This window comes from Vicugna pacos, chromosome 2 (genome assembly GCF_048564905.1).
Source record: "Vicugna pacos chromosome 2, VicPac4, whole genome shotgun sequence".
Taxonomy (NCBI): domain Eukaryota; kingdom Metazoa; phylum Chordata; class Mammalia; order Artiodactyla; family Camelidae; genus Vicugna; species Vicugna pacos.
In genome coordinates this window covers 119148133-119175186 of record NC_132988.1, presented here as the reverse complement: position 1 = coordinate 119175186, position 27054 = coordinate 119148133, and the positions used below count along the sequence as shown (strand labels likewise).

The 27054-nt window shown below is 53.2% G+C and overlaps 2 long non-coding RNA genes across 5 annotated transcripts in view; one reads left to right on the top strand and one right to left on the bottom strand.

Moving 5' to 3' along the window:
• The window catches only part of LOC140688152 (uncharacterized), a 27731-nt gene extending 3505 nt beyond the window's left edge, over nucleotides 1-24226 (top strand). The window contains exons 2-6 of one of the 4 annotated variants that reach the window (XR_012062951.1): nucleotides 8643-8737; nucleotides 10333-10580; nucleotides 20400-20703; nucleotides 22482-22656; nucleotides 23453-24226. This is a non-coding gene — a long non-coding RNA (uncharacterized lncRNA). Of the gene's footprint in view, nucleotides 1-4518; nucleotides 4635-6467; nucleotides 6836-8642; nucleotides 8738-10332; nucleotides 10581-20399; nucleotides 20704-22481; nucleotides 22657-23452 lie in introns of those variants that run through there. The other 3 variants (XR_012062950.1, XR_012062949.1, XR_012062948.1) reach the window with 3 other exon arrangements.
• Nucleotides 21719-27054, bottom strand: LOC140688159 (uncharacterized). The gene is made up of 3 exons (XR_012062952.1): nucleotides 26903-27054; nucleotides 25981-26068; nucleotides 21719-22195 (listed from the first exon to the last, which is right to left on the bottom strand). It is a non-coding gene; the product is annotated as an uncharacterized lncRNA (long non-coding RNA).

Genomic DNA, 27054 nt, shown 5'->3' with positions numbered 1-27054 from the left:
GGATGGTCCGGCTGGACAATCCAAGGAATACAGAGGGACAGGACAAGAGAGAGAGCCACAGAAAGACATGGGTTTCCTCTGTAAAAGTGAAGGAAGTGGAGACACAGAGGGCAGGATGGAGGGGACCATCTTTCCCCCCTTTCCTTCTCTAAGTTCCCCGCTTCCGCTCTGTGGGTGGGGAACTAAGATTCCTGAGGGAGGAGAAGGGTGGACCCACAGTGAGAGGGGGCCGCCTGGGCCTGCCTGGCGTGGGAAGGAGTGTGGCCTGGAGCAAGAGAATTGCAGAAGCTCGGTGCACAGGTCAGAGGAGGCAAACCCAGCCATGACCCCAGCTGGAGACTCAATGGGCAAGTGCATGCCACGCAGTGAGCACACATAACCTGGGTCTCAGTTCAGACGAAGGCACTGGGTCAGCAGGGCAGAGGTCAGGAGGACCAGGGCACAGCTGACCCCCACACACACTCAGGGTGGGGGCAACGCTTCCCAGAAGCTCAGACCTCCCAAGCTTGGCCCCAGAGCTCCTGTCTGCTGCCGCACCTGTCCCACAGGGCTAATGCCAACGCTGAGAAGCAGCAGAAGCCCAGAGAAGTGTACAAACAAGCCAAAGTGGAAACGTGTGAGCAGCGTGCAGGGGAAGTTGTTGGTGCCAGCAAGCGCCTCTGAGCCAGCTGCCAGGGGAATACAGGAGCCCAGGTGCAGCCTTCGGGGCTGGGCGGCATACACGAGCCAACTACCTGAATGGTGATGAAGTCGTTGTGTCAAGAGTGGTCACGCGCCACCCCCAGCACCTTGAACTAGCGAGGCTGAGCACCGCCAGCGACAGGCGAAGCCGCCCGCATGGGGCGCGGAAGCCAAGGTGGTGGAGCTCCGGCGCTTCTCTCAGACAGCAGGCGCAGTGAGCCCGACGCAAAGGCCCCGAGGTAGCCGAGCCAGGAGCAGGCGAGCGCGGCGAACGCGAAGGCCAACAACTGCCCTCTTGAGTAGGCCAGCAGCAGGTGGGCGTGGCGTGGTCGCAGGCGCCCTGCATAGCGCACCGGGAAACAGACAGACCGCAGGCCGCTGCTCCGCGCTCACTGCCGCCACTTTCAGCGTGGCGCCACATAGGACGCCAAGAAAGTGTCCAGAAAGCCGATGTCCTGACACGCTCCAGGCCCCGATGGCGACCGCCCCGGCAGTGCGACGAGCAACGTGAAGGACAAGTCGCCGCCAGCAGCAAGTGGCCCAGGGACAGGTTCACCGGCGGAAGATGCCCGAAGCGCGCGCGCAGCTTGGCTGTGTAAGCGCAGGGCAGCACCAGCGCATTGGACAGCAGCGACGCGGCCAACACCAGAGCGAGCGGCCCCGCCGGCAGCGCTCTCCCCAGCCCTTGGCGCTAGCGGCTCGCCTGGCGCCCTGAGGGACAACAGTAGCGGGGGGCCGACTGGGCGCGGGCAGAAGAAAGCGCGGCGAGGAGCCGGTGCGCCCGCGGAATTCGCAGATCCCGAGCCTGCGGGCAGTTTCGGAGCGGCACGCAGGGCGGCGGCAAGCGCAGGGTTCCGGTGCACTGGCCAAGCGCGCTGCGCGGCGCAGCTGGGCGCGGCCCGGCGGGCGGAGAGCGGACGCAGCCTCCCCGGCCACCGCCCGCGGCGCTGTCCAGGGTGCTGAACGCAATCGCCGCCCCGCGCCCAGCCCGGAGCTGCCCTGGCACCGTCCCGTGGCCGAAGCTAGGCGGGAGGGCACGGGAGGCAGGGCGCGCGGAGGTCTCTTTGCTGTCGTCTTGCCTTTCCTTCCCTTCTCGTGGACTGGAGGGAGGGGGCTTCACGCCCCTCTGCTCGGGACCAGGTTGGTTCTGGCAGTGGTCACGCCTTCTCCGCCAGAGGCTCTGGGTTGACTCGTGCGCAGTTGAAATGCTAGCCAGCCTTCTCCAATGCCCCTCACCGCGCCCGCTGCCCTCCTCTGCGCTGGCACCAAATGGAGTCCCCGCGGTTTTGGGGGGAATCGGAGACAGGAGACTGAGGGGGCAGAGGGAGCCCTGCAAGGTCGGCAGGGGGAGTTACAAGGAGGGATCTAGAGAGAGGAAGCATGCGTTGGCTCGGCTGAGCTCCCAGCTCAGGGCCAGGGCCAGGATCCATCCTTGTTGAACCAGAAAGAGTGTCAAGAAGTGGAAACAGGGTTGGAGGAGGGATGAGAGAAGGAGGGAGATGAGGAACAGGAAAGAGGAGACGAGAATGTCAGGGGATGGGTGTGGTGAATAGGTATAGAAAAGCAGGCAGAGAGAGAAAGGAGGGTTGGCTTCCAGCTTCCTGCAATCTTGGAAACACCTTTGGAGCTAGGACTCTCTGCTCCCTGTGGCTCCTGGACCCCCTGAGGGGGGCTGTCTCTCTCCCCACCTCCCCTGACCCCTCTCAGTTTCTGAACCTAGTCACCCTGTGCGCATCTTCCAGTCCTTTCAATGGCCAGTTGGCAGGACAAGAAGGAGGAGAAGGCACTTGGAGACTGCTGGTTCCGGGAACCTTCTTGGAATCTCTGCAGTGGCAACGCCAACATAGAAGGAACCAGAAGACAGACTTTCACCGCAACTTTCCCCACCCCTACCTACCCATCCCGACCTACCTACCCTCACCTGGAGGCTCTGCCAGCCTAGCCCTTTCTGAAGGACAAAGTGGCTAGTGGCAAGGGGGCTCACCCTCGTGGGGGTCTCCCTGGTGCCTGTGCTGTAAGGCCTGGAGAGAAGGCAGGTGACTGGAGGAAGCAGCAGGTCAGGCTGGCCACGTGGCCTCAAGCAAGTCACTTAGCCTCCCAGGCCTCCTTTCCTTGTCTGTGTAACAGGGATGTTAATAGCTAGTAATTGCATCTGCCCTGTGTGGCTGCTGTTTGGATTAAACCAACAAATGTGCACCCAGGGCTTAGAACGGTGCCCGGATGCCACAGTGAGCACTCAGAGCAATGCCTGCCTCTATTATGATTCCCACCTGTTTTTTTTTTTTTTTGATGATGGGGTAATACAAATGATTAGTTCTGTTAATACTCAATCCTTGAGTACATGAAATGAGAAGTAGTCATAAGCGCTTCTGCACAGAAGACAGTGGTTGTCTTGAGGAATAGCACCCACTTGAGTTGTGAGCTAAACTAGCTGCTTTAAAAAATTTTTTTTATTAAATTGTAGTTGATTTACAATGTTACTTTCAATTGTACAGCAAAGTGATTCAATTATTCATATATACACACATATATTTTCAGATGCTTTTCCATTATAGCTTATTACAAGAAATTTAATATAGTTCCCTGTGCTGTGTACTAGATCTTTGTTGTTTATCTATGTTATATATAGTAATATGTGTCTGTTAATCTCAAACTCCTTATTTATCCTCCCCCACTTTCCCTTTGGTACCCATAGCTGCTGATTTCCTAGTCGGGGAAAGGAAGGCCACACAGCTATAAACCAGGGACTCGGGGATCAAACTCGCTCCAACCCCAACGCTCTTGTCATCCCTCCACACAGAGAGGCCATCAAACCGCTCCAGGCCCAGCTTCCGTTCTTTAGATACAGCCACTTCTTCTTGCCCGTCCCCTCCTGTCAACTGGCTTTCGAATCCAAGAGAAACTGTCACCAGATCAGACCCCACCTGAAACAAGAACAGCAGTGTCGGAGCCTCGAGGATTTTCCCAGGAAGCTGCAGGCAGCCCTGCAGCCCCTGCCTCAGTTGTGGGCACAGGGAAACAGCTGGAAGAGTGGAGGCAGCCCAGACGGCACAAGGGTGGGGGCTCCCCTGGCCCCTTCAAGGCTCCTGAGTGACCGTGGAGCCTCCATGGAGGTGTCAGGTGGCTTCACGGGGAAACTGTGGTCCCGCCGCTTAGAGTAACTGCCGTGCCCTCTAAGTGTCTCCAGGGAGAGACAGACTCCAGGGAGGCCCCTTGGGAAAGATGAAGCGTGAGGAAGAAGGGCTCTGGCCATCAGTATTATGCAAAAACAAGCCATCCACTCCTCCACAAGGTTATTGGGCACCCAGCGTGTGTAAGGGGCCTTGTGGGCACTACATGGACTGAGGAAATTAAACAAGATTTGGTTCTCACACCTTGATGAACAGAGAGAAGATGTAGACATAAGATAAGTAAGATCTGATAAACAAAACCGCCCATGTCCTATGGGAAATAGTGATCTTGTTTTTTAGGGCAAGTGAGTTGTGTCAGTTGCGTCAAGTTGAAGCATGTCATTTGTGAGCCAGCTCATTTCCAGGAACATGCACTGAGAGCTTGTTTTGTGCAACTGGGAAGGAAAAGTAATGAGTAAAGAGGAGAAAGAATAAGCGTTAACCGAGGCTTTGGGATTTTGCTCAATTTTAAGCATATTTTATTATTAAGCTCATTTAATTCTCACCTCAGCCCTAGGAGATGCGCATTCCTGCCCCAGCTTTTCAGATGACAAAACAATTCGGAGCAGTTAGCCTTTGATTAAGTCACAGAAGCATCATCATTCCAGCCCAGGTCTTCTGTTTGGGCTGAAACAGAAGTGTCAGCAGGCACACAGAGGAGCTGGGGCTCTCCCAGCCGACAGCTGGGGAGAGGCTTAGGAGGAGAATGCAGGGAGGGCTCTCCAGGGCAAGGCAATGCCGTCGATGAAGTCAGAGTGTGCACTGGAAGATGTGGCCAAACAGGTGTGTGTGTGTGAGAGGTCACGGCGGCAAAAGTAGCCAGCAGATCCTGGAGGGCTTCGAGGGGCACTAAGGAATGTCTCAGGCAATGTGGACCCATTCATTCTCGCTGAGCAGAGGAGGATTTCGGGAGGCTGCGCTGAGCTTTGTCATGGAGATGTGTATCCCAGCAAGAATGGGCAAGACTGCGTAGTGCAGGCAGGCTCCAACTTTTTAGAGTGCCGATTTTAAGTTGGGGTGAAAATATTTAACATTGTAGTAAAGTTTTTTCTGAGGTTGAAAGATACATGGGTTAGACTCTGTTATGTCACCCTGCAAGGAAGTTAAAGGTTTCATCAGGAACGAGATTGGAGGGTAAGAAGATTGAATGGTATTGTTCTGAGAAATCCACAGGGTTTGAAACCGCCACCTACAGCCCGGAGTGGGAGGGGCAGCCTGGCTACTGTGATCTGAGACCAGGATCGCTGGGGGCTTTAGGGAGTGCGAAAGGCACGTCTCCTGATCGAGCAACACGCCCCAGCCTCGCACTCCGGTGAGCTTCCTTCCAGGCAAGCACCCCAAAAGAACAACCTGAAACTTGCAGGAGAGGGAAGGCAGGAGGGCTGAAAGAGAAGCGAACTGCACACCCAACAACAGGAAGGTGGCAAATACAGAATTGCAGCCCCCATTGAAAGGCTGGTGTGCCAAGGACAATGCTTATGGAGTATTATTTTGCAAAAAACACTGAAAATACACTGTGATCTCAACTCTGAGCAACATCTGGAAAGGACTGGGTGGAAATGTAGTGGTCACCTGTGGTTGGTAGAATTATGAGAAAGAACATGGGGCGGGGAGCACCCACCCTTCCTTTCTCATATAGTCCTGCCTTCCGACCCTCATGCCCAGCGTAGCAAGGAGGAACTCTCAGAAGTTTTTAAAGGGATGAAAAATACTCAGAAAACAAATCAAAACTACAATGAGATATCACCTCACACCAGTCAGAATGGCCATCATTCAACAGTCCATGAACGATAAATGTTGGTGGGAATGCAGTTTGGTGCAGCCATTATGGAAAACAGTATGGAGATTCCTCAAAAACTAAAAATAAACCTACCATATGACCCAGCAATTCCACTCCTGGGCACAAAAAAGGAGGGAACTCTAATTTGAAAAGATGCATGTACCCCAATGTTCACAGCAATGCTATTTACAATAGCATGGAAGCAACCAAACTGCCCATCAACAGAGGACTAGATAAAGAAGTTGTGGTATATTTAGACAATGGAATACTACTCAGCCATAAAAAGAATAAAATAATGCCATTTGCAGCAACATGGATGGACCTAGAGATCGTCATTCTAAGTGAAGTAAGCCAGAAATAGAAAGAAAAATACCATATGATATCACTCATATGTGGAATCTAAAAAAAAAAAAAAGGACACTATGAACTTATCTATAAAACAGAAACAGACTCACAGACATGTATCAGTCTGTGAACAATCTTATGTTTACCAGGGAAAGGGGGTAGGAAGGAATAAATTTGGGAGTTTGAGATTTACAAATGTTAGCCGTTATATATAAAAATAGATTAAAAAATAAATAAGTTTCTTCTGTATTGCACAGGGAACTATATTTAATATCTTGTAATAACCTTTAATGAAAAAAATATGGAAATGAATAGATGTATGTATATGCATGACTGGGACATTGTGCTGCACACGTTGTAACTGGCTGTTCTTCAATTAAAAAAAAATTACTCAGAAAAAACTGTCAGTAAAGGAACCGGATTGAGAGAGCAAGAGAGATACAAATACAGAAATGCTGGTAACAAAACTATACGAAATGTTCCAACTTCCTCATGATCAAAGTCACACAGAGAGAGAGGGAAGACTGGTTCCTCACTCTTCGTTGGGAAAATCACCTTCCAGAAGGGCGGGAGCACAGACGAAGCATGTGCTGTCTGTTTGGCGAGACATTAAAAGAGGTTTCTTCCTCGGCAGAGAAAGCCAGGCTTTTAACACCAGGGAACGCTGCTGTGGCTGCAAGGGTGTGGACACACAGAGGCCCAGGGCCGTTCATCAGACAGACCTGCAGACATTGCTTCCACACGAGGAGAGGCCAGGAGCCGGGGGGAGCGTGGTTTGCTTCTACGTTGACGGGCCTGGAGAATCCGTCCAGGATTATCACCGAGTTAACGCAGAACACACGCGGTCACGCATCACATGGTAGGGTGTCACTGTGAACTTGTGCATGTGTGTGGAGGTGGGTGTGCAGGTGACTGTGCATGCATACACGTGTGTGTGCAGGTGAGCATGCGTGCATGTGGGAGGCAGGTTTGTGTGCACCCAGAAAACACTGACATGGGGTTCAGCAAAAGGTTCAACATTGATTTCTCTGGAAACAGGACTTGATCTGATTTTTTAAAATTCTTCCTCATCTCCTGTGTATTTCTTTTGACTTCTTAATGATACACATAGAAAAGCAAAAATGCTGTTTTCAGAACAATTCTCTCACTGATCCCCCGCAGAGAAGCCATGGGAAAAACACACACGGGCTCTGTGATCTCCGCTCTTGAAGAACAGCTTGCGACCGCTCCTTCTGCGGCCTGCGTGACCGAGCCAGAGCACCCGTGGCAGGCTGGCGCCCCTCCCCTGCCAAGGGGCACTGCTCCCAGCAGCTCCCCGGGGGCAGGCCAGCCCTTGGAGGACTCCAGGAACTGGGGCACTTCTGAGGAGCTGCTGAAAATTCTTTAATTCAACCCACACTGTGGGAGACCTTCAAGGCAGAGCTGGGATGGGCCCTTGGGTGGCTCCTGGGATGACGGCTGAGTGGGACTTCATGGGGTGAAACGAGGGGCTTTGGGGCCCGCTGAGGGCCAGCTTTTGATGTCGTCTGAGTTTAGTTGCACGTCTATTGTCTATGCTGCCTAACAAATTACCCACTTAAGCCAACCATCATCCATCCAGCATCCACCACTTCAGCAGGCCAGAAGTCCATGCAGGGCTCAGCTGGGTCCTGGGCTTTCAGGCAGGCAGACTGTGGTCCCTCTGTAGCGCCGGGTCCTCTTCCAAGCTCACAGGGTGTGGGCTAAGGTTTGCTCTCAGGCCCTGGCCGTGCAGCTTCTTACCTCCAGAGCTTGCAACAAAGAACACCCCTCACATAAAGCCCTCTTTCCATGACGAGTCCTGATTAGGTCTGGCCCACCAGGATACTCCCGCTTTCTTAAAGTCAGGAGTGAAATCCCATCAGAGTAGCATGGCCACCCCCCCTTCCAGGGGAGCCAGTGATGCAGATGTGCACACCAGGGGGCGGGATCTTGGGGCCATCTCAGAATTCTGCCCTCCATGCCACCCACTCATGTGGCCTCATCCCTCACCCTGAGCACTTAGCAGGGATAAGTGCACTGACCCCGGGCACAGCCCTCGCAGAAGCCTGCCCAAGTTTTTAGGCCTGATTAGCAGGCTGCAGTCTGGTCTCAGGGCTCGTCTGGCCCAGCCAGCCCTGCAGCATTGGCCGCGGTCCTGCCTCCACACGGCTGCCGCCAGCGCCCAGCTGGCCCAGCCAGGCCTGCCAGAGCCTGTGGGCCGGGAGGCCAGGGCCCAGGGGTCAGAAAGGGGTACACTTGCAATGAACTTAGCACCTGAGGCCTAGCTGAGGAGGACACGGCCCAGGACCCTCACTGTAGGCCACCTGCACCCCTGAGACCACACCGGCTGCCTGGAAAGTTCCCGGGGGCCCTCCTTTCCCATTTTTCTGGAGCTGGAGGCCCTCCTGGGAGGGAGGGGCGGCTAATGGGGGAAACAGCTGGTCTGGAAGCTCAGCCACACTGGGCATGGTGCTGAGGTGGCAGGCTGGCCTGGCCCCGGGCGGTGGGGCTCAAGCCTCGCCTACAGCCCCGGAACCTAGGCCAGGCCCCAGCTCTCAATCCTGGGATGCCACTGCATGCCCTTCACTTGGCGGGTCCCATCACTTGTTTTATGGGTGGGAAATGGGGCCCTGAGGGTCTCTTACTTACGTGCGTTTCTCATTCAGGCCTCACAACCACCCTGGAAGCAAAGGCGCCTCATCCTCTTTCAAATACCAGAGAGCAGAGCCTCTGCTGGCGAAGTGAAGTGCCGAGGCCTCGAGTGAGTTACTAGATGAGTATCTGGGTCTCACTTGCATTCATTCAACAAACGTGTCCCAGGCACTGACTCTGGGCTGACCCTGGCTGGGCTTGCGGCACAAAGCAGACGCACGGTGCTCCCTGACCTCGGGCAGTGATGCCAATACAGCTGGGAGGGGCTGCAGGGTCAGGACCAGCCCCTCCACCAGCAGCAGCTTTGTCCACAAGCAGCACAAGTCTTCACTGGCCACTTGGAGGCCTCTCTGCTCCCGCCACTGGGGTGAGAGGGTGAAGGGCACCTCGGCCTGACAGACCTTATTGCCTGCAGGCCAGACAGACTGCATCCTGGGAGACTCCTGGAGACCAGCTCTCCTTGGGGAGCAGACACTTCTCACACCCTCGCTGGCTTGGACCCTGCCAGGGGCTGGACTCTGATCGGTGGCCCTTCCCAGCTGAGCACTGACCCCCAGCCTCCCTCCTCCCTCTGCATGGCTCCTTCCCAGCCGCCACCACTGAGATCCCCCCAGCCCTCAGGCTCTCCTGGGTTCTCTCCCTGCCATGGCATCACCATCCTCCCACCTCCCCCAAACCCTCAGAGCACTTGTGACTCTTCCCACTCCCTTCTCCTGATCCTCAATCCAGTTGCGGGTCCTGTCAATCTCCTTGGACATCAGCCTCCACTTGTTTGCCTCCCAGGAATGGGGAACTCACTACTTGTAAAGCCCCTTACTCTAATGTTCCAGGACTTCTTCCTCCTAGCCTTGGGTCCTTGCACACACCAGTCCCTAAGTAACAGCAGTCCAGAAGTCCATACTTGGTAGCATCTGCAGGGATTTCCCGTGGCCACAGTAACAAACCACAGAAAAGCAGCTTCAAAGAACAGATACTTATTCTGTCACAGTTTAAGAGGCTGGAAGTCTGAATTCAAGGTGTCGGCCCGGCTGGTTCCCTCTGCACCCGGGGCAGGGTCCTTCCTGCCTTTTTGAACTTCTGGTAGCTGCCAGTAACCCCTGGCTTGTGGCCACCGCCCTCTAGTCACTCCCTCCATCAACACACGGCCTCCCCCTCTGTGCACCTCGCCCCTTTTCTTCTCTCATGGGGATGCTTGTCATTGGATCTAAGCCATGTCCTTAGACCAGATGAACAAGGTTGTGCTGTGCAGCACAGGGAAATATACACAAGATCTTGTGGTGGCTCACAGAGGAAAAATGTGGCAATGAATATATATATGTTCATGTATAACTGAAAAATTGTGCTCTGCACTGGAATTTGACACAACATTGTAAAATGATTATAAATCAATAAAAAATATTAAAAAAAAAAGACATGTCCTAATCCAGGATGACCTCAGCTCAAGTTTGCTAACTTCAGATGGGGTCTGTGGCGTGGATGAATGGCCTGGGCCCCCCGGGCAGGGCCACCTGGGGCGGGCAACTTTCTGAACCTCTCTGTGCCTCATATCCCTCCTCTGTGAAATGGGGTTAATAACAACGCCCTCTCCTAAGGCTGCTGAGGGGACGGCGTGAGACAAAGCATGGGAGGCACTGAGCGCTCCTCCTGGCGGTCAGTAACCGGTCATGACTTTCCATGTTTTTTTTTCCTTGTCTTGGGACACAGAAATGCATGCATAAACTCTGAAACCAGATAAAAAGATAGAGGCTGAGGCTTCATTGCAGAAGGAGGAATCGATGCGAGAATAGTATGTTCAGAATCCTTAGCCTCTCCTTGGCTTCTGTGAATGGATCCAGATGCTTCCAGCACATTCCTCTTGGCTGAAGTTGTCCAGAGTGATATTCCATTGCTTCTAAATGAAGAACCCGATGGACCCCAGAGGACTAAGGTCCTTTCTGGATCTCAAGTTCCAGGTAACTCTCTAGCTTACGAACTTCCAATGGCTCCCCACTGCTCACAGATTGGATTCTACCCCTGAGCCTGGGACTCCAGGCCCTCCAGGTTCTGTCCCCACCTGGACACTCAAGCTTCATTGCCAGGCGCCTCTCCATACACCTGACTGCACACACTCCCTGTGCATCCTGTGCCAGACACACCCTTCCTATTCTCACCTCAACACCTTCTCTGTCTGGACCTTTTAAATTCAGTCCACCCCTGAGACTGTGCTGTCTCAGTCAGCACCTTGGGGAGGGTGGGACCAGGGGCGAGTGGCTGGCAAGACTGAGTGAGCCAGAAAAGCTAGGACTTCGACCCAGGTAGTGGGGCCCCAAAGCCTGTGCCTTAACTAGTATCCCTCATTGCCTCTCATGGAGAAGGGAGCCATGGGAACCGGGGAGAAACAGAGCCAGCCCAGGAGAGGAGCCTTCAGGGCAGCAGACCTGGGGGGCGACCACCCCAGCCAAGCTGGAGCTGTAGGTGGGAGACCCCAGGGTCAAGGTTTACAGAAGGACCTACAAGTGACCTGATGCACCCAGCCACACAAGGGAAGTTAGGGGACAAGTTAGTGATAAGTATATAAAAAACTAAGCAAATGAAAACACAAGGCAAGTATCAACTCCAGGCAAAAGAAAAAGCTGGACCAGAAGGACAAGGTGATTACGGTGCACTGTGTGTCCGTCAGCCATCAGCATGCTTGGTCATCACAATACAGATGCTAAGAGCTGATTTAACCAAAACTGTGCTGTAGCTTGGGGGGCGGGCGGGCAGGGGAGGGAAATGAGGACAGCCCGCCTCTGCCACAGAGGGGGTTTGTAGTAGCAGCACCAACCATTGGGAAAGCGAGAAATAGCCCTTTTCCAGGTGGGGGGAAGGTCCCGGACTGGCCACTGGGTGGCGCACACACAGACTAAATCACTGCAAAGACTGAAAATGGAACTGGATGTTAAAATCACGACCCACAGAAGGCTGGTGGATCCTTGTGAGCTGGACCCGGCGGGATCCATTGCTTGCTACAAAAAAAATCAACATTCTCCATAGGACTTAAGACCCAGAGTCTCATCATATAATATTCTAGATGCCCAAGATACAATCCAGAATTACTTGGCATACGAAGAACCAGGAAAACTTCAACTTGCCTGGGAAAAGACCACCGACAGGTTCCAATGCCAAACAATTCAGCTGTCAGACTTGTCTGATGAAAACCTTAGTGCAAGTATTGCGAAAATAATCCAAGAAGAAAGGTGAACACGACTGAAACAAAAGGTTGAAAGTCTAGGCTAAGAAATAGAAGATATAAAGAAGAATTAAATGAAAATGTTAGAACTGAAAAGCATAATTATCAAAATAAAAACTCATCGTATGGGCTCAGTAGCAGAATGGACATGATGGGAGAATAAGTTAGTGAACTTGAAGATAGAGCAATAAAAAATACCCAGTAAGGACAAAAGAGAAAAAAGAGGTTAAAAAATGATCACAAAATCCAACATCGTTTCATGATGAAAACACCAAAAAAAAAAAAAACTAGAACAAATAAACAAATGGGATATAGTTAAATTTAAAAGCTTTTGCACAGCAAAGGAAACCATAAACAAAACGGAAAGACAACCTACAGGATGGGAGAAAATATTTGCAAACAATGTGACTGACAAAGTCTTAATTTCCAAAATATACAAGCAGCTCACACAGCTCAATATCAAAAAAACAAACAACCCAATTAAAAAATGGGCAGAAGATCTAAATAGACATTTCTCCAAAGAAGACATGCAGATGGCCAACAGGCCCATGAAAAGATGCTCGACATCACTAATTATTTGAGAAATGCTACAAAACTACAATGAGGTGTCACCTCTCACCGATCAGAACGGCCATCATCAAAAAGTCTACAAATAATAAATGCTGGAGAGGGTGTGGAGAAAAAGGAACCCTCTTACATTGTTGGTGGGAATGTAGATTGGTACAGCCACTATGGAGAATAGTATGGAGGTTCCTTAAAAAAGCTAAAAATAGACTAACACACAATCCAGCAGTCCCACTCCTGGGCATATATCAGGAGAAAGCTATAATTCAAAAAGATACACACACCCCAATGTTCACAGCAGCACTATTTACAACAGCCAAGACATGGAAGCCACCTAAATGTCCATCAACAGGTGACTGAATAAAGAAAATGTGAGATATATATGTATATAATGGAATACTACACAGCAATAAAAAGAATGAAATAATGTCATTGGCAGCAACACAACTGGACCTGGAGATGATCATATTAAGTGAAGTAGGCCAGACAGAGAAAGACAAATACCGTATGATATCACTTCTATGTGGAATATACAAAATGACACAAGTGAATTTATTTACAAAACAGAAAGTGACCTTCAGAATAGAAAACAAATGTATTGGGGGTGGGTAGAGTGTGTGCTTAGCATGCACAGGTCCTGGTTCAATCCCCAGTACCTCCATTTAAAAAGTAAATAAAAACTGAATTACCCCTCCTCAAAAAAGAAAAATAAATACAAAAAAAATTCTTTTAAAAGAAAACAAACTTATGGTTACCAGGGCAGTAAAGGGGGAGGGAGAGATAGACTGGGAGTTTGGGATTGGCAGATACAAATACTATGTACAGAGTAGGTAAACAACAAGGCCCTACTGTATAGAACAGGGAACTATATTCAGCGGCTTGTAGTAACCTGTAATGAAAAAGAGTATGAATATGCATATACATATATAACTGAATCACTATGCTGTACACCAGAAACTAATGCAACACTGCAAAGAAACTGTACTTCAATTTTTTAAATTAGGGGGGAAAAAAGACTAGAACAGAAGGGAACTTCCTCAGCCTGACCACGGGCATGTATGAAGCAAGCACAGCCCCCCTCATGCTCAGCGGTGAAGGCTGGCTGCTTTCCCCTAAGGGCAGCCACAAGGCAAGAGCATCGCCTCCACGGAGCGCCGCCCCAGAGGTTCCACCGCCTCCACGGAGCGCCGCCCCAGAGGTTCCAGGTGGGCCATAGGCAAGAAAAAGATGAGAGGCCTCAGATTGTAAAAGAGCTAAAACTGTCTCTACTCGCATATGACATAATCTTACACATAGAAAACCCCAAGAATCCACAAAAACATCTGTTAGAGTGAATTAAAAAACTGAGCCAGGTTGTAGGATATGAGCTCAATATGCAAAAATGAGTTGTAATTCTTACACACTAACCATGGGCAATCCAAGGATATAAGTCCAGCGATAGTATCAGAAAGAACAAAAATACTTGGGAATAAATTTAACCAAACTACAAATTAGAGCTGAAAGAAATGAAAAGACCTAAGTAAATGGGACACCGTCTCGTGTTCATGGACTGGAAGCTTTAATACTTTAGACGATGCTCCCCAAACGGTCTACAGATGTACTGGAACCCCATCAAAATGTCAACTGCCTGCTTTCCCAAAGTGGATACATTTGATCCTAAAGCTCATCAAAAGCGAGCCCAAATAGCCAAAACAACCTTGAAACAGAACAGCAAAGTTGGAGGATGCACCCTTCCCGACTTCAACACTTACTACCAAGCTCATCGTTGAGACAAGGTGCAGGATTGAGGACGAACAAAGAAATCGATGGAACAGAACTGAGAGCCCAGAAATCACCCAGACATGATGGCCAACTGACTTACTAAAAGGATACCAAGACCGTTCAATGGGGAAGGAATAGTCTTTTTAACAAACAGCGGAGGAACATTGGACAGCTACAAAAGATAATGAATTTGGACCCCTACCTCACGCCATACACAAAAACTAACTCAAAATTAACTAAAAGACCTCAATGTAAGAGCTAAAACTATAAAACTCATAGAAGGAAACGTAAGTATAAGATTTTGTGGCCTCAGAATTGGCAACAGTTTCTTAGATGTGAGATGAAATGCATAATCAATAAAAGAAAAAATACATACACTGGACTCCATCAAAATGAAAAAATTCTGCTGCATAAGACATTCTCGAGAAGGCAAAAAGACAACGCACAGAATGGGATGAAATACTGGCAAACCATACATCTGGTAACTGGTATCTAGAATACAACAATAAAAAAGCAAATAATCCCACTTAAAAATGAGCAAAGGCTCTGAATGGGCGTTTCTCCAGAGAAGATGCACAAACAGCCAACAGGCACAGGGAGAGATGCTCGCCATCGTTAGTCGTCAGGGGACACAAATCAAAACCACAAGGAGACACAACGGCACACCCACCGGGACGGCTGTCATCCAAACCAGAAACAGCGAGGGCTGGGGAGGACGTGGCGGCCTTGGCGCCCTTGCACACGGGCGGTGGGAATGTCAAACGGTGCGAACTGTGGAAACCAGTGTGTTAGCGCCCCCACAAGGGAAACATGGAACCCCCGTGTGACCGGGAGACTCTGTGCCTCAGGGTGTAAGAAAAGTGAAAAGAGAACAAGAGAAATAAAAACACAGGGCCACACGAAAACTGGTGCAGAAGTTGTTTGTCACGGCGTTGTTCGCAATAGCCAGAAAGGGAACACAACCCCGATGTCTGTCAGCAGACGGATTTTTAACGTGGGCTCCGCACAGCGGAAGAGTATCCAGCTGTTAAAGGAATGGTGCGCTGACACAGGGGGCCGCATGGATGAGTCTTTGAAAACACTGTGTCAATGTTTTACCAAAGGAGTCAGACACAAAAGGCCACAATTACGTAATTTCATGTATAAATGTCCTTAACAGGCCCATCTAGAGAGACAGAAAGCAGGGCAGGGGCTGTCGAGGTCGGGGGGGGGGGGGACTGGGAGTGACCGCTACCGGGTCTGTATGTCTTCTGGGGCTGACAGAAGCACTCCAGGACCGCCCGGTGACGATGGTTGCACGACATTGTAGATGTGGCAAAAACCACTGACTTGTCCACTTCAAAATGGTTAAAATGGTGACTTTTATGTCTTGTGAATTCTAGCTAATTAAAAAATGCAATTTAAAAAAAAGAAAAAAATGAACAAAGCTTCACAGGCCCGTGAGGAAATCACGTAAGGTCTAATGTTGTGTCGTCAGAGACCCAGAAGGAGAGAGGGAAGGGATGGCGCAGAAACAAAACATCTGAAGAAATAATGGCTGAAAACTTCCCAAGTTTGGCAAAAGACACAAACTTTAAAAACTCAAATGTCCTCCAGTGGGTGAACAGATAAACGACCCAGGCTACATCCATCCAATGAATCGCCACCCAGCGCCAGGAGGACTGGCCCGCGGACACAGGCAACTCCCGGGCTGGCCCCAAGGGAGTCACACTGGGGAAGGGAACCGAGACTGGGATCTCTTTCATGTTCATTTGCCAGATAATCCCAATGGGGTTACTCCATTCATTAGGCATCCTGGAAAAGACACAACTGTGGTGCTGGAGAGCAGGTCTCTGGCTGCTGGGGGAGATCACGGGTGGATCTGGGTCACGAAGGAGAGCAAACACCAGCTCCTTAGAGGGGAGAGTCCTGGCACTGACATGTGGGCACCACGCCGTGTCCAGGAGGGACTGGGGTGCACAGAGCAGCCAGCCCCGACTCCCCCAGAAGCCACAGGAAGAAACAGAAACAGGAGGCGCGAAGGCCCCAGCACCTGGGGAATAAGACCATCACTCTCACTGCCGGTCCCCACTTTGCCGTGGCGACCCCACCCCGCCTCGACCTCGGCCGGGCAGGCCCACATCCAGCTCAGCACGTGAGTTTCAGTTCACTGCCACCAAATGTGTCTTCAGCAAGGCAGTGTTGGGGGCTGAGATGAAGTGCCGTGTCTAATTTCCTTGGCAGCAGCTTTTCTATCTCAACAGCGGGTCAGCAAGGGAGCATCTTGCAGTGGTCCGTGTCTAGGAGTCCGTGGGATGTGGCCTTTATTCCTGCAGCTGACGGACACCGGCAGCTGGCCTGCAGGGTGTCACCCACTCTGTGGGCCAGGGGTTCACTGAGGAATAAAGCCCCGCCCCAGGGATGTGGATGACGCAGTTCCGCATCGGAGTGAGGGTGAGTGAGGGGCAGACAGAGCTGCCCAAGTGTTTGCTGCTTTGAGCTCAGCCGCCGGCCCTGGGCCTTCCTCGCGCACTGGCCCTGCCCGCCCCGCCTCCTCCACTGCTGACCTCAGCCCTCCCCGGGCCAGCCGCCTCCCAGGACGGGCTGAGCTCCAGAGGCCCCAGGCCCTCTCATCCCGGGAACACAAACCTTCCTTCCTCTTGACTGGGAATATTTGGGATTCCTCCGAACGCCCCCGTTGAACTTTTCCAGAGCTATTTCCTGAGCAGCAAATTCTTGAGCCTCCTTTGAAATGCGTTTTCCTTCTGTCCTGCTTTCTCTGCGCCCTTGGCCTCTCCCGTGGCCCAGAAATTTCTTGGCTCACAGGAAGGCCTGCGTCCTTTTGAGCGAGGTTTCAGGGAGGAGGCTCTAAGAGAGGCTGTGAGTTTTCAACCTCCAAGGGTCCCAGGGGCCGGGAGATGGATTCTGAACCTGTGTCACCTTGGGAAACACCTCCCTCAGGAAGCCCTCCCGCCCCCACCTCACCCTGGGCACAGCACCTGGGCAAGCTGTCTGTGGGGAGAAACCAGTCCATCCCAGGCCGAAGTGGTCCCGCTGTGTGTGAGCGTGCGGCCCCTGCCGCAGGGGCTCCCCATGCGAACAGGCGGGTTTGCAGCACCTGCAGGGCACCGCCATGAGGTCTCTCAACACTTCTCGAGGACCCAGGTCAAGCATTTGTGGCAGCCCCAGGGTGTGGGCTGCGCAGAATTGCTGCATCCTCTCAGCTGCCATGTGTCCAAATCCCAGGGTGAGACCCTGAGGGAGCATGGGCACCACATCCCAGCTGGAGGCCTCTCGGCAACAGCCACGTGGAAGGAACAAATGAGTGGACATGGGTCAAGAATGAGTAGGAGGAGCGAGTGATCAAGAGGAGGGAGGGGCTCTGCTCCCAGAAGTGCTCCGTGAGCGCTGGGAGCCCGGCCTTCGTGGCCACGTGTAGCGCAAACACCCCCCACCACGCCGTCTGCACCCGCATCACGTGGTGAACGTCACCGTTCTCCTTTGTGGCTTGGACTTTCCTGTCCTGGTTAAGAAATCATTCTCTGACCCAAGATTATATGAATGTTCTCCTGGGATGTTCTTGATGTTTTGGAGTTTTGCATTTCATGCATAGGTCTTTAATCTGTCCAGAGTCTGCTTTGTATGGGGTTTAAAATAGGGCTCTACGTCTTCATTGTCTGCACAGAGGAGCAATCATTCCGGCCGCAATTGTCAAATCGCCTGCCCTTTCTACCTTGAATGCCAGAGGGAAGCTCCATCCAGCTCTTTGACTTGGGACCTAAAAGGTCCTTCCTCACCTCCTCTCCCTAGCCAACTCCTATTCATCCCTCAGTGCCCAGCTGTGTGCTCACTGCTCCCAGGCAGACTTCTCTGATGCCAGGCCTGGTTTTGGTGCCTCCTCTGGGTTCCACTGTCTCTCTGCTCCCCTCTGCCTCAGCGGAAAACACCCAGAAACCCAGTTTGACAAATGGGGGTCATTCATAAAAGGTTGAAATCTTGCTCCTTTTGTAGCTGTGTGACCTCGGACAAGTTCCTTAACTTCTCTTAGTTCTGTTTCCTTGGGTATAAAACAAGAGTAACAATATATGCCTTAAAGTTTGCTGCAAGCATTGCATAAGGTAACCCTTCTGAGATCCCTGGACTCTCAGAAGGGCTCCATACGTGATCATTACTGTCCGTGCTGACTGTGGGTCTTACACCTACCTCTTTCCTGGGCCGTTTCCCCAGTAGACGGAGTGCTCCCGGGGTAGGAACTGGGTCGGCCCCATGGGGGTGTTTGCCGAACGAGCTGGGGACAGGAGAGGATGTGACTTCTTCGGCCATCGTAAAGGGAGGAGAGTTGTTAAAAGGAAGAGCAGCCTGGGCTTGGCCGGGGACCAGGGCTCCAGGCCACGTGGCCACCACACCCCTTGCAGAGCTGTTGTCACAGTGGAAAATGAGCCCTGGCCACCTCCACGCGGGAGGCACCAGTCCGGGCTGGCCCTGGAGAGGACTTCTCCAGGCGGCCCTGAGCGGCCCGGCTGCGTTCCCACTGAGAAGGCTCCCCAGCCCACGGGCAGCCCTGAGCCCAGCACAGAGGGTGGCTGCTCGTTGCCACCCTGCCTCCCGCCCACACCTGCCGCCCCACCAGGGCCCTGGTCCCCGGCCAAGCCCAGGCTGCTCCTCCTTGTAACAACTCTCCTCCCCTTACGATGGCCAAAGTCACATCCTCTCCTGTCCCCAGCTCGTTCGGCAAACACCCCCACGGGGCAGACCCAGTTCCTACTCCAGGAGCGCCCAGCCAAGCAGGGTTGGCTTGGGGACCCAGGCCTTCGACTTCCTCTCCTGCGCTAAAAGTCAAAACCAAAACGGGAAAGTTGAAATGTTTAAAACCCACCAGTCTTTCAACAAGACTTCCAGGCCCTTTCTGTGTCCAGCCTGTGATAGAAGCAGGGCCAGGAGAGAATGGGGTCCGGCCCCTGCCCCTCAAACCCCGGGCTGAGACCCCCATTGCTGAGGGAGGAGCTGACGGGCCCTGGGGGCTGTGCCCAGCCAGTCACAGTGATGGGGCACAGGGCAGCCACTGTCCAGCCCCCAGAGGGTCTGTCCGCACCACTCAGCATGTCCAGAACCCGGCCAGGTGCCCCCCACCCCGCTTCCTCCTGCCAAACACAGCTTTTCATGCCAAAGGCAGGGAGTTCGTGGCCAACGCAGGGCTTTGGTGGCAAATTGTCCTTTCGCTCATTCATACACTCATTCGTTCACCCACTCCTCCTTTTGTGCTTCCATTTCTTCATCTGCAAAATAAAGGTAGTGACAGCACCCACCTCATCGCAGGGGGTTGCGTGGACTCCCTTTGGGAGTGGAGCAGTCCTCCGCCTGCCCAGGGTGGGAGCTGACTGGGGACAAAGAAATCAGGAAGGTGGGACTGGGAGTAAAATACCAGCTTCATTACTTAAAACCAACAAAAAGGCTAGATTCCGAAGAATCCAGCTTGGATGTGCAGCAAAGGTGACTTCCTAATGCTGGCCACCGGGGTTAGGCCTCCACTGGGCCACAGGCAGCAGTGAGCGAGCCTGGCAGGCCTCCCTGCACGGCTGCCTGGGAACCGGCCCCACTGTGCGCTTGGAGGGGACACACAGCCTGCTCCCCCAGCAGGGAAGCACCCCGTCTTCCAGGAGTGTTCAGCAAAACCCCTCTTAAAGGACACTAGGTGAGGGAAAATGCTTCTGCCACCCCTGCTTGACCCAGCTGACATTTACATGAAGTGCGTGCACAGCGCCAGGCGTGGGAAGATGCACAGCGACCACTGGCTGTGACGATTCTGACTATTATTGCCACCCTCTGCGGTGTGCCGGGCAGGGGCTAAAGGCTGAGGCTGCGGCAGCGGGCAGAGCGCTGTCCTGCCGTCCGCGCCCCCGCCGGCCCTCCCCGGCTGCGGGACGCGGGCCCGGCGGCCACCCCCCGGCACCTCAGCTTCCTCTTGGGCTCACTGGGAGGAAGCCACGGGACCGCCTGCTGCGGCGCCTCCTCGTCAAGGAGTGGGTGCTTCCGCTTCGTTCTTTTCAGCGTATTTTGGGTATTTTGGGTCCTTTGCAGTTTCATGTGAATTTTATTTATTCTTTAAAATTTAGTTTTACTTTTAAAAATTCTTTTTTATTTTGTTGTCTTTTTTCTTTGTTTTAGCTTTTTTTGTTTGTTTGTTTTGTTGCTGTTATTTTATTAATATCTTTTTTTCTTCAAAAAATATTCTTTTTAAACAAACCCTCGTGTCAAGGGCTGACTTTTAACAGATCGCACTGAGGGATGTGCTCTGCTGTGTACGACGACACCCAACCCAGAAGCACGTTGTCTACAAACGGGGCAGCACCAGGTTCCTTCGTGTGAATTTTAGAATCGCTGTCAGCTTCTACGAACAAGCCTGCTGAGAGCTTGCCTGGGGTTCCGTCAAGTCTATAGGCAGCTCCAAGGAGAAGAGGCACCTTGACGTCTTTTGCTACATCCTCGGGGCTTTACCGTCCTTCAGCAACGCTCGGTGGTTTTCAGCGCCCAGTCTTGCACTTCTTCTGCCAGACTTATTCGTAAGTGTTTCATACTTTTTGATGTTATTGTAAATGGTTGTTTTAAATTTCGATCTCCAGTTGTTCTTTACTAGTGTATTAAAAATGATTTTCTATATTGAAGTTGCATCCTGCCACCTTGCTAAACTCACTCATTCCAGTAGCTATTTTGTAGATTCCATCAGTTTCCATCAGATTTTCCACATAGACAGCCATGCTGTACGTGAATAATGACAGTCTTATTTCTTCATTTCCACTATACATGCCTTTCATTTCTTCCTGTTGCCTCCTTGCGTTGGCCAGCCCTCGGCACAACGCTGACCAGAAGCGGGGCAGCACGTACCGTAGTCCTGCCCCCGTTCTCAGAGGCAGCCTGTCTTCCTCCACTAAGCACATGAACGGGGAGAGGCGTTTCGTAGGTGCCCTGAGGCTAGGAATAGAAGCTCCCTCCTATTCCTCCTGGGTTGAGGGCTTTTATCAAAAATACATTTTGGGTTTTATCAAAGCAGTTTTGCCTCTATTGAGATGATCATGTGGTTTTTCATTTTTAGCTTATTGATGTGGTAAATTAAATTGATTGCTGTTTAAATGTTAAACCAACCTTGCATTCCTGGGATAAATCTGCCTTTGCCATAAAACATTATTCTATTTATATACGATGGGATTCAATTTTCTAAAATTTTGTTTAAACTTTTTTCACTTATGCTCCTAAGAGAGATTAGTTTGTAGCTTGCTTTCTGTAAAGCCTGGTTCTGGTTTTGGTATCAGAATAATGCTGGCTTCACAGGGTGAGTGGGGAAACACTCCTCCCTCTCCCATTTTCCAGAAAAGTCTGGGCACAGTTGGTGTTATTTCTTTCTTAGATTTTTGGTAGAATATTCCAAGGAAACCACCTGGGCCTGAATTTTCTTTATGGGGATGTTTCAACTACTAATTCAATTTCTCTAGTAGATATAGGGCTATAATCTGAAAATAATGTTTTTCTTCTTGAGTGAGCTTTGGTATTTTACATCTTTCAAGGAATTTGCCCATCATAACCGAGTTTGAGTCCACTGACACAAGGTTGTCCATACTATTCCCTGTTTTCCTTTTAGCATCTGTCGAATCTTTAGTGACGTCATCTCCCTCCTTCCTGACGTTGGTAATGTTGGTAGGCTTTGCCCAAACAGCATCTCCTACAAAATATCGTAAAGCCTTCCGACCAGACATGCTGAACAGGCTTTTCCAGTAGCTACTTCACATTCTTCCTGGAATCCCTAACGTTTCCCCTCCTCCGTCCCTCCTGCTTGTACCACCTGGTCCTGCGAGCTCCTAGGGTGGCCAAGCAAGGCAGGACAGGCATAGCTGCATACAATGGAAGCAGAATGAAATGGCTTAAATGGATCAGCAGTTTACTTTCATGAAATCGGGAGGTGAGACCACAGAGGCTTCTCTTTTTCTGCTTCAACATACTCAGTGTGTGAGGGCTATCTTCATGGTCAAAACCTGGCTGCTACAGCTCCAACTATCACATCTGCATCCCAGCCAAAAAAGAAGGGAAGAACAGGAGTTAAAGAAGTTAAGCAGTTGCCATCTGTCCCCCTTTAAGGAATGTTCCTAAAGTCCAACTCGGGTGCTTCCACCTTCACCTCACTGGCCAAGCCTGCAGCTCCAACCTCACCTGCTCCTCCCTTTGGCCTGGGTCTTGGGGTCCCACCAAGCCCACTTCTTCCCCAGCACAACTCCACACCAGAATTCTGCACCCATCTCCTTCCCATCAGAGGCTCAGAGGATGGTCCTCATTCCTCATCACTCTACAGGTGGGAAGACTCGGGCCCCAAGGAAAGGGGCTCATCAGAGTCTCTCAATGATGGTGACCCTGCAAGGTGGCCTCGCCCCCTCACTACTCCCACCCAGAGCTCCAGCTGGCATCCTCTGTCTGGTTCTCTGAGGATGACATTCCAAGAGATTGATTGGAAGATCCAGGACCACCCAGTGAGTCATCTCGCAGCAAGGGTACCAAGCACCCCAGAGCCCTCCAGAATTGGGGCCGTGGTCCACCCACCCATGCTCCTTGTTCACTCTGCCCCCGGCACAGTCCAGACGTGGTGCTGAGCATGGGGTTCCATCAAAGGGTCCCTTTGTCTTCCTAGAACAGTGCTTCGGGATGTGCTCACTCCCCTCCCATCTCCCAGAGGGAGGGCCCTGCTGACCCTGCCCGCCCCTCAACTAAGAGACCGTGGGGACAGAAATGGGCAAATGACCCCAGGCATGGGCACGAACCTACCCGACACTCAGATCGGGTTGGAAAAGAACTGGAAAAAGAATTAGATAATCCTATAGCTGCCCCCAGTCTCCTGCCCTGTCCCATCCACAGGTGGGCAGCCTGAGGGTCCCAGAAACATGGGGTCTGGCCGATGAGGCCACCTGAGTCAGAGCCTGGCTCCGAATCCGCACCAAAGTTCTCCCAGCCACCCTGCACGGGGCAGGCCCTTTTCCATTTTGCAGAGGAGAGCCTAAGTTAATTCCCCGAAGGCACTTGAGACCCCATGCTCCCTGTCCCTGCCCAGAGCACCCCCCCACCCCCCACAATGCAGCACCCTGCTGTCCCCTCCCAGGTCAGGAGGACCTCGATGGGCTTCCTACCCCCTTCTGTCTTAACACCCAACTGGAGCCTAGATGGGCAGAGACAAACCTGTGAGGACCCGTGCAAGGAAAGGGTACTTCAAGGCAGAGATTCCTGAATGCAACTCAGTTCTTGGAAGTCACTTTTTCCTTCTCTGCTCCCCAGGCACCCGCCCTCTCACGTCCTGCCAGAAATTTGTGCCTCGTGAAAACCCTGAGAGGATGGGGCGGCCTCCCCGCCATGGGCCTGCTGCTGACGTGGCCTTGCGCCTGGCCACCACCGGGAGAACCAAGGAGACCGTGGGGGCGGGAGGCCGCCAAACTGCCTCTAGCAGGGGTGCCTACGGCGGGCTTTCTGGGCAAAGGGGCTGAAGACAGATGGAGTGGACAGGACCCCCTCTGTTATTCGGCTCTAGGGTTGCACGGAGCCTGCAGGGCCTCCATCCCAGCCCCGCCCCCAGAAACCCCTATGGTACCCTCCCTCCTTCTGTGCAAAGCCCTGGCCACCCACCCTCTGCAGGTAAGGGCAGGAGAGTCTGACCCAAGTTACTCAGAATGCTTGGCAAGCCCAGGTATGTCTGACCCAGAGCCTGTGCCCTCCGGGCCATGGCCTCCTGGGGCTGAAAACTCCATGAGGGAGCATGAACCTAGGACAAATGTCAGGGACACCTGAGCTGCAAGGACCCGAGAGCCACCCAGCCTGTGTGACATTCTGATGGGGACTCGGAGGCCCAGAGAGGGTGGGAGTTCCCAGGCAGGTTGGAGACTGAGTTGGGACCCCGCACCTCCCTTCTAAGTGGCCAGCCCTTTCCTCAGCCCCCTCCCTCCCCTCCCTCTCCTCCTTCCCTGGCACTGGGGGAGGGGACAGAACTTCTCCAGGCCCGTGAGCACCACCGGATAGAAATGAATTTCAAAATAAATCTCTGCATGAATCACCGTGCCAGGAAACCTCGAAAACTGCCTGTGCCTGTCTCACCCATCAGACGGCTTCCTGCAGTCTCCGGAAATCACTCACTGGTTAATTCGGAACAAACGCTGTCCCTGCTACAACTCTGGGCCACCCAGTCAGTTGGAGCCGCCCCGAAGGCTGCCTGGTAATGACAGTCCTGGGCCACTGCTGTTCCTTTCATGCTTGTTCCCGTCCCCAGCAGTAATGAATGGTGACAGGGCAACCAAGAGGAGGCTCCATCCGCACACCAGTCCTTAGCCCAGTGTTTAAAATTAGCTAGGAGAGGCTCAGGCTGCCTCAGCAAACTGGTACTCAGCACTGCTGAGCCACCCAGACGGTGGGCGGGGAGGGCAGCCAGCTCTGGGTCCCCACAGCGGGGACACGTCCAGGGGGCTGTCACCTGACTGCCACAGTCAGTGAAGCTGCAACACAGACCATCACCCAGGAGGAAGTAATCGGCCCCCCGGGGACTAACTGCTCTTGATGTTTTCCCGGCTCCCTTGCGGGCTTTCTCTGAGTGTGTGGTTTCCAAGGACAGACGCACCTCTCCGTAACTCGCTATGGCTGAAGCGCAGTGCATTCGGGGTGTTTTCCTCTTCGCTGTGTTTTAATGCCACCTGCAAGCCCCGAGTCAAACACCAGGGGGAAGCTGCCCAAGGTGGCCTCTGATGTGGGGGAAATGTCTCAAACCCCGAGGCTCTGGTTCACTGGTTAGACCCTCATGGGGCCCAGAGGCCCTGGCTGCAGGTTCCACACTGTCACGTGGCCTCGGGGACCACAGCCTCCTGCTTATGAGAGCAGTGGTGTGGGCAGAGCAGGCCCGGGCTCTGCCTCTATCCCGTGTGGTGTCTTCATCTGTGAAATGGGAACAGATGTACCATCGCCGCAGAGCCAATGGTGTCCTGACCGGAGCTCCGTTACTGGCCGCTGCACCCTCCCCAGCAGGTGACTCACAGGTCAGGGCCTCCGCTGGGGATGGCTCCCCTGCCCAGCCTAGAGCCCATGGAGGTAGGAAAGGGCCCTGGCTGGGTCTGCCCCGGCGTCCCGAGGGGGACTTCAGCCAAGACCACTTCCTGGCATAATTCCTTCCCCTGCCCGGTCCTGAACAACCAGAAGCCCTGTCTCAGGCTCTGCTTCCACAGGCTGGCCCCCCGCTTCGCACAGGCTGGGTGCGACGTCCCAGATAACCAAAGCCCGTCCGGTGTTTCCCACGTGTCACTTGTCCAGGGTGGTCCAGCGCTTAGCAGCTGTGGCCCTCAGCCCTCAGCCCTCTTGCCCGTCGGGAAACGCCTGGGGGCATCTGTGGAGGCGCACAGGCTCAGACTGCAGGTGCCCATCTCTCTCCCTGCCACCCTGGGCTCCCCTTTCATGAGAGGCACGGGTCCTCAGGACCGTGGAGAAATCCCAACTCCTAAGGGCTGGAGTGAAATTTGACTTCATTGTGCTGCTTTGGTTACTCCAGACTTGTGATTACAAAATCTCAGACTTACCTGTACTCAGCTTTCTAGTTTCCATGGAAACCCCAAATGTTATCTGCCATCTGCTCAGGAGGGGAGTGACTGGCCAGCTGCCGGCCGTTCAGGGATGGGGTGTGAGGCTGGGCAGGCCTCGGCTGGGAAGGGAAGGGTCCCCAAAGGTGCCAGTCAGCCCCAGGACTCAGATGAAGTTACTGGCTTGGAGTGGGGCGGCTACCTGCTCACTTTACAAGTGGGCAAACTGAGGCTTGGGAAGGGGACGGGACTTACCCCAATCCTGAAAACCCAGCCTCAGGACCCGTTGGCACACGTGGGTATGTCGTCCAGAGAACACAGCCAGCATTTCACGGTACAGCCACTGTTTACATGGTCAAAACTTCATGGCCATGGTTGGGGCAGATGGACCCCACAGCCATGATGGGACGCGGGATAGGCTTCCCTTCCATCCAGTCCCACTGGGGCCTCTGTGCGCCTGCCTGCACACGGGTGACTCGGAGCGGCCTTCGGGTGAGTCAGAGGCCTCATCTCTGGCTGGGGAGGGGGCGCCAGGGCTCCTGATGGGCAGTATACGGCCACAGGGCCGCCAGCACCACCCGCCCTCACGGCCCCTGGCAGCTGGCTAGCATCGGGGTGACTGCCTGGAATGTCACCGCCCTGCCTCTCACAGCTCAAAATGCTCGCCCTTGCAGCTGTGGGGGATGGAAGGGAGGGTTCAGTGCTGGGGGTGGGGAGGGTGTCGTGAGGGGTTTGGAGGCCCAGGCCAGGCTGGGGAAATTGGAGAGGTCACAGGCTCTCCAGTCCTGCCAGGCCACATGCTGACCCCATGACTGGCGCCCGGTGGGCTCCAATGGGGCAGTGCCATGGGTCGGCCCAATGAGAAGCCAGCGGGCGGTCTTGGGGGCTCCCCGGCTGCAGTCAGGCCTTCCGTGAGCCGACAGAGGGCGGGCCGCCTGGCTAACCAAGCAGTTTTCATTCAGAGCAGGAGGGGGAGCTTGCGTTGTGGTTTTCACTTGTGCCAAGGAATGGCTCCCAACACCGCTGGGCCTCTGCTGGAGCCTCTGGGCGGGCGGGTGCCTCCGCGGGGGAGGACGTACACGCAGCCCTTGGCCTGCACCCCCGGGGCAGAGGGACCCCCGGCCGAGGGAGGGGCCCGGAGGGAGGGACCTGCCCGGGTCGCGCAGGGCGTGCAGACCTGAGGTTAAGTCAGGCGAAGTTGGCACTGAGCATCGTGGGTGGAGCTGGGCCGGGCTCAGCTGGCTCTGAAGGATGGTCGTGACTCCCACGTGGCCTGGGAGGTCGGGTGAGGGCTCCACTTTGTTTTCAGTAGTCAGGTCCCCAGGATTA